General features: G+C 39.5%; 1 long non-coding RNA gene across 1 annotated transcript; it reads left to right on the top strand.

Moving 5' to 3' along the window:
* The first annotated feature begins 3240 nt into the window (after window positions 1–3240).
* On the top strand, window positions 3241–5270 carry LOC103476595 (uncharacterized). Its single transcript, XR_535498.1, has 4 exons — window positions 3241–3320; window positions 3883–3994; window positions 4357–4568; window positions 4661–5270. It is a non-coding gene; the product is annotated as an uncharacterized LOC103476595 (long non-coding RNA).
* The last annotated feature ends 5640 nt before the right edge of the window (window positions 5271–10910 follow it).

The following is a 10910-nucleotide window of genomic DNA, read 5'->3' as shown; positions in this document are numbered from 1 at the left end:
TGTTCAGCCAGTTTCCAGCACTTTTTCAAGCAATTTTTTTGCCCTCTGACTCAATCTGTATTTTCAACATTTTCCCTGTTATGTTTTAATTTGTCTCATTATTCAACAAATTTTATTCACCCCAAAAAATTGCTAATGTTTCGATATGCAAAATATGTATTCTCTCTTGAAATAAATGTACAGTTTGGTTTCTGTCATGATGAGAGCACTAAGCAAATTGCTCTTTTATATTGGTCAATAATTTAATATTACATAAATTAGTTGTTAAAATTAGTTTGTCAAATGTAACAAACCATGACTCAAATACATTACAAAATATGTCATCCTGTTTGATGATTATGAATAAAGGTTCAAACAAATTCAGTTTTTGTAATTTATTAAAAGTGTAAAATTGCCACAGAAAGGGAAAATAAGCTGATAAACAGGTACAAAGGAACTTTACGCCATTTATATTCTGCTGCTCCTCGCTCTCTGTGTCATCACACAGAGCCGTTACCATGACAAACGACAACATCTCCGTTAACCCGCAGAGCAGAGTAATAGATTGACCAGAATGCCCAGCAAAGTAGTTACCTTCTGCTTGCATTCACACGCCTTCCAACCGTAGCAGTTCACTTCAGCCGGACCAAGACGTAGGTGTTCAGGCGGATCAGAGTTTGCTTTTTTAGTCATTATTAGAATTCAAATTTGCATTCGCACTCCCCAAATGAATCAGACTTCCTAGACAAATGAATTAAACAGGGCTGGTATGAATGCACCCAGAGTCTCCCCATTTGAGTAATCTGGATTACCTTGTCAAGATCTCGTCTTTGCCAATAGTACTGGAAATCATCTTCATGCAACTCACCTTCATCATCATCATCATTATCACCATCACCATCCTCCTCTTACCTGTCCGTCCACCATGACTCCGCCTCCTGCCATTCGCCAAACATTCTGTACAGCCAAGAAACCTCTGCTGCCGTGTCTCCTGCCAAATCAACATACAAGGACAAACAACACCCTCATCTCACTCCTTCCTGATGTCTTCATCTACCTTTTATATCATTCTCAATCCAGGTTCCATCTTCCCATCAACTCATACTCACCTGTCAGATCTCCACAGTTTTCCTGATTGCCTCCCTCCAGTTCCTCTTGCACCATTCTGAGATTCATTATTCATTTATTGTAATAAACTCTCTGTGCATGTGAGTCAGAAGATTAAACATCACCATGACAAAAATAGCTTATCATCAAGACTAATATAACACTGTGAACACCATTGAAAGGTGGTTGACACAGATTTAACAACTTCCTATTTGCTCATTTTAAATCAATTCTGCTGAAGAAATGGGACTAAAAAAAGTCACGATCATTGTAACATATAAGAAGTCTTAGGTTTTGTGTATATAATGATGATCCACCATATTCCATAAAGCTTTGTGTTTGACTTGTCAGTTAAAATCAAAAATCACCAGCTCGAGAAATCAACCAATTAGCTATTGTTTTGGTCAGTACACAGATGTAGGTTCTGCGGTTTATTGTGGGTCCAAATGCAAAATAGCGAAGGCATAGAGATGATAATGAAAATGTTTAGTGAAAAATTGAATAACTTAAAATAATCCACAGGAGGCCAAGGCTGAAAATGAATCACAAATCCAAGAAATAAGCACACAGAGACATGAGGGGTAAGAGAGCTGAACAGAAAGTAACAGAAGCAGCCAACGAGGAGCGACTGAAAGAGAGGCGCTTAAGTACTGAGAGGTAGATTGCTGAAACAAGATCTGATGAGCTAACAGGTGTGAGCAGTGGGAGCTGGAGGCAGACTGAGGAGAGAGAGAGAGAGAGAGAGAGAGAGAGAGAGAGAGAGAGAGAGTGAGTGGCACAGGGGGCGAGTCAGATTTATTTCTGCTCTCTGTGTAGTCTTAGACTAAAGGGAAAAAAAAGCTAGATTAACGGAGAATAACTATAACCAATAAATAAACGTAATAGGAAATTCTGAGAAGAACTGAACTAAAGTGAAACAGAAACAAGACAAAAACAATGAAAATTAGAAAGAAACACCAAATAATGATGAAACTATGATTAAATCAAACAACAAAGCGACCTAACAATGTGGGATCTGTGATATGGAAGGATACACCCCAACAGTTCAATGACTCATTTACGCTAGCATTTACTTTTGTCCAAACCTAACTTTTATTTGTTCATAAGCATTGTTTGTGAATAGACTTGTTATCATGTTAATTAGCCAGAGAACCTCTGTGTAGCAAACTGTCAAGGAAAAAGAAAAAAAACGTTCCATCGTATTCAAAGAGGAAAATACTCGGCTCTTTGTTAGGTTAATTATATTCTCTCTGTGACACGTAATTACTGTTACCTTTGTTCTGAAAACCTCAATGTTGAACATGTCAGCAGACTAGTCTAATATGTGATTATCTACCCAGAGGCCCTTTTCACAACGTGAGATGAAGGGAGTTCACCTTTGAATGTGCTGAACACCAGCGGAGATAAGAAAGCCGACTTGGATTTTAATTCAGTTTTGTTTCTGTCTTTTCAAAGTTATGGCAAAAATATTTCTGTAGTGGCACACATTTGTTTTTAAATGTGGATTGTGGACGCTGATATTAGCTTTGCTGTGCTGCTGCCGTATGTTTAGCATTGAGATGCAGTTTCAGACTTGAATACCTTTGCTGATTAGCCAACTCATTTTAACATGACAGTCTCTTCCAGCTTCCCCTCAGATCCCTTTTTGAAGCAAAAATTAACCCCCATCCGTCACTGTTAGTGTTCATCGCTTGTGCGTCTGATTTATGGACGTACTAGACACACGTGAATGTAAAGTGTAAAGGTTCCTGTCATATCCCGTGTTATTTTGACTCTTTGCTTCTGTTTCTTCCCTGTATTAATTTCTTATTTTCTTCCATCCATGTTTGTGTCCTCTGTTAGTTAAATTTTACTGTTAGTCTACTTAGTTTTATTCTTTGGGATAGTCTTTTAAATCCTGGTTTCTCTGTTTCTCCTCCCTTGCTGCCTTGCGTCAGTCTACAGTTTACTCTTCTTCCCCAGCTGCTGGTCATTAAGCTTCACTCATTCCCTTCCTACTTCTTGTCTGTTTCCCCATTGGTTCCCATCTCTCCCTCCACAGTCCACCTCTCTGGTCTCATCTCACACCTGTAACCTGTTAACTAATCAGTCCAGGTCTTTTGTTCCAGCATTCAACCTCACAGTGTTTGTACCCTTCTCCTGCTAAATCCCGTTCATTCCGCCTAGTCCTGTTACCTCCTTGTTGTTCCTGTTCATTTTGTTCTGGCTCCCTGCATTCTCCATGGTTTTTCATTGTAAGTTTTTCTTTTTTTTGTTTTTCATTAGAACTTTCAACATGATCCGTTCTCCCAGCTCCTGTCTGTATTTTGATCCATCAACAAACTCACTCTTCATGACAGTTCCAGCTTTGGAGTTTTGCATGTGCATTTAAAAAAAGTAATTAACTTGCTTAATTAGTTAATTTATCAAATTTAATTTTGCGCAATTGGGAGTGAGGCTGTCACATGTGGAATAGTGAAGTGTTACTTTCCAGATGCACTGTACATATGGTCTTTTTCTGATTCCCTTACCATATTGTCCAAAGAACGGAAAAATGACTCGTTATGCAAAGCACTGCTCCAACTGGGTTAGTCCAATGCTGTGATCAGTATGAATGGATCCCTGGACCTTTGTGAAAAAACTTCTCCAGTGCAATAGTAGGGAAAAGAGTTTAGAGAAGCTGGGAAAAGCCATGGATGATGGACTGTTTGGCTTAGTTTGGCCAGTCAGTCCTTCAGTTCGATCCGAGTTCCCTGAAGGCTGGTAATGGCCATGAATGACTGCTCCAATGGAGGTACTAGTTGCCATTTTTGACAGTAATCCCACAGGAGGAGGACAGAGAGAGGGAAGGCAGGGGAGAGAAGCATGGACCAAGGGATCCGAGGACGGGAGTAGAACCCCGGACTACTGCGGTCTACAGCCACTACATGTGAGATGCCCACGCTAACCACACACCACACTGTGCCCCCATTTTGGTATCCTTTGCTGGAGTTTGCAGAATCCCTTTGGAAAATTATTTACATACTTGCACAATTTGAACTCACCTGGTTCATCATCTCTCATCTTGGAAAAATCCATTTGTCACATGATTGGGACTATTTGACAACTCCCTTAAAAAGTCATTGCAGAGTAAAGAATCGACTAGTTGGTGCTTTTTTTCTGCTCTTCATTACTCTTCAGTTTTTTTAGGATTTTAGTTTTGAGAGGCCATTTTGTTTTCAGAGGCAGCTGGAGCAAGAGGAAAGTTGACGCTCTCCTTCTCAAAGTTTATTCCTGTTTCTGTCCCGGCAGGAACTACTAATGGATTAGTTCAACGTGCTGATTTGTGCAGAAATCCACTGTGTTTTAGTGGGAGTGATGGGGGGGAAAAAAGGCCATCCCCTTCGAATCCTCTTTCATGAGTTCATCACTTGTTGGACGCCCAAGCTTTTTATCGAGTATGGATAAAGCACGTCTTTGTGATTCAGCATTGTAGCTGATGGAGAGATCCAGATATAGCAGCGGTAAAAGGCAACACTTTACTACTTTGTTCCATTATGGCAGAAACACACATCTCTGTTAAATAATGCATAGCTGTCACCTCCTTTATTCCTAGGATGGAGCAAAATGACAAACGTCTGTGGGAAAAGAAATGTGGCTGTGCTTTGTGGAGAAACTGCTGACACTTCGGATTGGAAGATGCCCTGAAAGTGGGTCTTCTTTTTTTTTAAACCAAAAGGGTTTTAAAATGTTTTTTTACCCAATGTGTTCAACATAAATCCATAGGGATATGAGGACACATCTTTACAGGCAACAATATTTTCTAAATCTATTATAAACTTTAAAAAATAAGCAATCAATTGTTACCACTTCATTGCTTAGGAAGTAGTCATTGTGCATTGTGTACAAACTTTGCCACAAAACCGATTCTGATGTTACATTGATGGACCTAAATGAAAACATGCATCTTAGGAATGCAGCAGGAAAGTATTTAATTTCATATTTTTGTAAAAAAAAAACTAAAAAAAAACGTACATATAAAATTTTGTGCACATTTTCCAGACAGTTTTCTTTCTTTGAACAAAATCTTCCTGAGAAGAAAGGCATAAAGAGAGCGTGCGAGAGAGAGAGAGAAAGTTGCGCAGGGGGCGAGGGAGAGTGTACAGGAACAGGAATTAATTCTAACACTACAGAATCATTAGACCAGGGGTCAGGAACCTTTTTGGCTGAGAGAGTCAAAAACGTCACATATTTTAAAATGCGATTTTATGAGAGCCAGGCAATATGTTTAAAAATGTGTGCATTTTATATAAGACCAACACTTAAAGTAGAATAAGTCTCTGAACTCTTTAACAACGTTGTTATGCTGTTGCTAACCAACAATGAATAAAGTACTTTTTAGCATTCATGGGATTTCTGCTGCTGCATGGTTTTGCTGATGGCTTTGTAGTCTTTGTTGATGGGTGGTGAGGTTAAGCTTCATGTAGACGTTGGACATGATCGTAGGTTGGTCTTAATGTTCTCTAGATGTGAGAGACTGCTCACATGCACACAGAGAGCTAAACATTGTCAGTACAACGATACTCACACGGTGCAGTGTGTGGTTTGTGACGGGATGTGGGCTCAAAGTTTTGACAATCAGCTGGTCACCAGGTTGACATTCTTTTATTTCTCACCACTTGTGTTTGCTCACCAACTCTGATTGATGTCTTTCCAAATCGTCATTCAGAATTTAGATTTGACAGTTTCATTGATGCAATTTTGTCATTGCATATTACACACTGTAGAACCTGCTCTCTTCACAAAGGCAAATTCCTCTGTCCATTCCTACTGAAAATTACAATAGACCTCATCTTTTTTCTTTAAGTCATCTTCCATAAAAGGGTTTTTGCAATAATCTAGACAATTACTTGATTAAAAGGAGGAAAGTTTACTTCTTGACCTCACAACGCCACATGTATGTTATCCAATAAAAATGACGTGTGGTGTTGTTCCAGAGGACAGCTGTGATTGGCTCTTGCCTCCCGCATTCATGAATATGAGCAGTAAATGAATGGATTGAAATACATCAGAATGTTTAGTATTTTTAACTTTTTTATTTTATTAAAAAGATTTATTTGCGAGCCAGATGCATCCATGAAATGAGTCAAATCTGGCTCCCCAGCCATAAGTTCCCGATCCCTGAACTAGACTAAAGAAATATAATTAAACTAGAGTGACTTAACCCCTTCAGACCTGAAGGTGGACCAACTGATTTTTACTCCTCTTAAGCTTAGAAATAAAAGGAAAAAGAGACAATTTTCCTATTTCATGTTTTAATATGTTTTTTTAATGTCCATTGTAATGGACATCTCGACTAAATGGGTGTAGAATATCTTGAAAACTTCTATGCTTTTTCCCATAGAGTTTCATGTAATATCTGATTAGGCATGATCTCAAACTTTTAAACTGGATGTCTGATTTTCTGTTTATCAGTGTGCATGTCTAAATAGAGAATATATAATACAAAATGTAGTTTTGACTTTAGTAATGTGTCATTGAACTTTCAAATCCATTGGTATGTTATTATTTGTAGTAATATAAAAGGATTACACAGTTACCAAACCTTTGACGCAGCATCAGCTTGCTTGGTATTTTCATGTAATCTCTCATTTTTGATGAATACCCTTGAAGCAGTTTCAGTGTGGCACAAAGCACAGCTGGATTTTACATGTGTTACAGTTGAAATGCGTTTTTCCTGTGTATTATGGCCTTTTGCATCTGGTGGGCACTGACCCAGATTTTTGTGTGGTACAGACTGACAATTTCATCTAGCAGGACAACACCACTCATTGATTCACTGTATAGCTTGAACACCTCTGGATGAGACACTTTGAAAAACTAGGACTGCTTTATATTACTACAAATAATAACATACCAATTTACCATCTAATTCCTATTCTCACATGGCTTATTTCCTATATCCAGGCACTCAATATCAGATATCTTTCGATGTACAGTCAGTTCAAGAAAGTCTGGGAGTTTATACACCATCATTGAAAAAATTAAATAGTATAAAATCATTAACAAATCACAAAATGGCTGTGAAATGCTGATATATGCTGCTTTCTTTGCACGATAACACTGAATAATAATTAGGCATTGTACAATATGCACAAATTCCTGATGTCCACTGGGATGGACACTCAACTTTAAAAAAATCCTACGACTTCATGACAGAAAAAAAATTCTAAATACCTTCAAATACTATGACAGGAAATACTTAAAATTATGCTGAGAGTAATTTTTTAAGCTGCTATGAACATAAATTAATATTTTTGATGGAAAACAGATGCTTATTCCTCATGCCACATGCTCGTCTTGTCTGATGCCTGAAACTCACTAGTATGAAGTTAAGAGTCTAAACTTTATTGTTTTTGTTTAATGAGAAACCAATCTGTAAGTTCCATCAGGCAAATAACAAATTCCTTAATTTTCTTACTGGTTTAATCCCATAAAAATATCATGTCCATTCCAGTGGACGAGGGAGTTAAGAAATAAACATAACTAAGAACTGAACTAAAGGAAAACAGGAACCAGACTGATCCCATCAAAACAGTAAAGTAACACAATAATAATGAAACTAGAATGAAATCAAACTACCTCAACAACCCAGGATCCCAAAAGTTTCAACAGTAACAGCTTATCCTGCTCTCTCTCGTCCTTACTGATAACTTTGCCTATGAATTATTTTTAAAGTCACAATTTTTATAGTTATATTTACATTATTGACATCATTACAGGATTACTTCAAACCTCAGGACCGGGAGATTTTCCTACTTTTATTTTTAACTTGAAGGACATGTATTGCTGCTCTGTGTGCTCGGTCGAAAACGGCTGGAACGGAAACCCACTGATGTTCTGTGATGGCTGCACATTCATTGTGCACGTAGCCTGCTCTGGAATGACTCAGGTGCCGAATCCGATGGATCTGTGGTTCTGCAAAAAATGTGAATCCACGGGCATGTGCATTATTATACGACTTCATTCTATTGAAAAGAAGATTAACCTGCTGGAGGTGAACTTCGAGATCAACGCTACCTGTGGAAATGAGATAACTCTTCCTCAAATCAACGGAGAGGCTGTGCGCCTTGTACCAACAGCTCACCCTGGAACGCTCAGGGTGCCAAGCCGAAACGGGAGTCTCGCACTGCGGATCCGATAAGAACAGGCAACTTCAACACTTGCTACGCAACTTCAACCTGGCACCTGGCAACTTCAACACCTGCTCCACCAAAACAAGCAGCTGCAGCCGTAACGGCACCACTGACCCCGCTACCAAAAACAAAGCAACCAGCCCGAGCCTCAAAGCATCCTGACTCCGTGGGAATCCCACTGAAAAACAGATTTTCTGCACTCCAGCCTGAGCCTCTGAGTGAAAACCCACCTTCAAACATCAACAATGAGGCTAGACCAGGGGTGGGCAACTCCAGGCCTCGAGGGCCGGATTTCTGCAACTTTTAGAGTCGCTACTTCAACACGCCTGAGTCAAATAATGAGGTTGTTAGCAGGACTTTGGAGGACTTGACTGCTCTGAGGAGGTGATTCAGCTGTTGGATCCAGGTGTGTTGGACCAGGGAGACATCTAAGAGTTACAGGACACCGGCCCTCGAGGACCAGGATTGCCCACCCCTGGGCTAGACCAACACATCCACCCCCCAAAGCTCCGCAAGACAAAGTGACCATCAGGAAAACGAAAGGTATGCCAAGAGTGCTTATTGTTTGAGATGAGGCAGTAAATGGAATCAGTCATGTTTGCAATCCCAAGAAAACGAGAGTGGTTTCTTTTCTTGGTGACACTGTATCTGATTTGATTCGCGAAGTGCTCTCTCTAACCACTGATCAGCCAAACATGGAGACTTTAGTTGTGCATGTTGGAGCCAACAATCTGGCAAAGCAAAAATCGGAGATTCTGAAAAAGGACTTTAATATTCCTTTGGACACTATGGGAACATTAAAAATATAGTTATTTCTCAGTGGTCCAATTCCATCACCTCAATGGGGAGACGAAAAACACTCCAGGCTGGACATGATAAACAAATGGCTGATTAAAACCTGCTCTGCCAGCTCAGTGACCTTCATCGATAACCTCTGGATCTATTGGCAGCCCTTTCACCTCTTTGGAAGAGGCGGACGCAATCTTAASAAACATGGGATAAAGCTGCTCACTGCAAACATTTTTCATTTTATCAACAAGAACAACAATGTGACCATCGCTTCAGAAAAACAGGCTCAATGATGTCTGACTAGGATGGAACCCTCCGCTTATCAGAAGCAAAGTGTCCCAAAACAAACTGATAAAACATCGACTGGGAACATAGCGACTGGTTCCCCTCCTCCTTCCCCCTCCCTCTCTGCTCCTACTCTCACTCACAAGATACCTTTGAACAAATGTCTTCCGGACCAGAGTTTCTCAAATTTACGGATGGAATGGAGCAACAGGTTCGCCTCGACACGACTCTATTTAGCGCTAACATAGCAGACCACACTTCATCTAAGCCACCTGCCTCTGACTTCCCAGAGGATCCAGCACTCTGAGTCTCTGAGGTCTGAGACCGGGGTCCAGATATTATCTTTACACCCGTCTTCCTCCAGAATGTGTCTGGCCCCCCAGAAGTGCAAAACAGGACATTACCTGTCTGGATCACTACAAGAAAAGTTACAAAACACAGAAATACAAAAAACAGCGGTCTTAATTCAAACCTCAGACTGATCCCCTGTCTAAAGGAACCTCAGACTGAAGAACTTTCAGCCTCCAAGTCACTTAAACTAGCTCTTTTAAACACCAGATCTCTCTGTGCTAAAGCTCCATTGATTAATGATTTCATCACTGAGCATAATATTGATGTTTAATTTCTGACAGAAACATGGCTGAATGACAATAATGAAGCAATCATACTAATTGAATCAGCGCCTCCTACGTACAATTTTTTAAGTGAGAATAGAAAACACAAAAAAGGAGGAGGCGTGGCTTCAATATTTAAGAATACCATAAGCTGTAGTAAAATCTCTTTGGGTAATTTCACGTCTTTTGAGCATCTTGGAATTGAGGTAAAAGGCCACAAATGAACTTTGACACTAACTTTATACAAAACTCCAACATAGGTGGAAAATTTCTTTACGGACTTGAATGAGCTTCTATCTCTGATATGCATTGATTATGATTGTTTGATAATTGTCGGTGATTTCAACATTCATGTTGACAACCCCCAAGACCGAGGGGCAAAAAAGCTATGTAATATATTAGAGTTAGAATAAATTATAAGTCAATTAAGCTCCAGTTCCTGCTGTCTGGATGTCCTACACACACATTTTTTAAAGTTTTGCCTGTTGTTGTTGATGATCACAACACGTACTTTCACAGAAAACACAGCAGAAACATTTAATCAAATCTACTCTTCTTCCTCGCCCTTAAGCTATAATGACATAGATAAGTTGGTGGATGATTTTCAGTGCAAACTTTCAGATATCATTGATTACATTGCCCCCACTAAAGTGAAGGTTGTGACTGGTAGGAAGAAATCTCCATGGAGAAAGACAACTCTGCCGAACGGAAATGGCGTAAAACTCGACTGCACGTTTATTATGACATCTACAAGGAAAGACTACGTAACTATCACACAACACTAAAACATGCCAGAGAAGCTTTCTTTGTAGATGTCATAAACAAAAACATTAACAATGCTCGAGCTTTATTTGCCACTGTTGACAGGCTCACAAATCCTCCAATGACGTTACCACCTGAACTTCAATCTATTGCTGCCTGCAACAAGTTTTCTAGTTTCTTTTCAGAGAAAATTCAAAAGATCAGAGGATTAATCTGCACA

The sequence above is a fragment of the Poecilia reticulata genome, linkage group LG15 (assembly GCF_000633615.1).
Source record: "Poecilia reticulata strain Guanapo linkage group LG15, Guppy_female_1.0+MT, whole genome shotgun sequence".
In the NCBI taxonomy this organism is placed as follows: Eukaryota; Metazoa; Chordata; class Actinopteri; order Cyprinodontiformes; family Poeciliidae; genus Poecilia; species Poecilia reticulata.
This window is presented reverse-complemented; position numbering and strand designations above follow the sequence as displayed.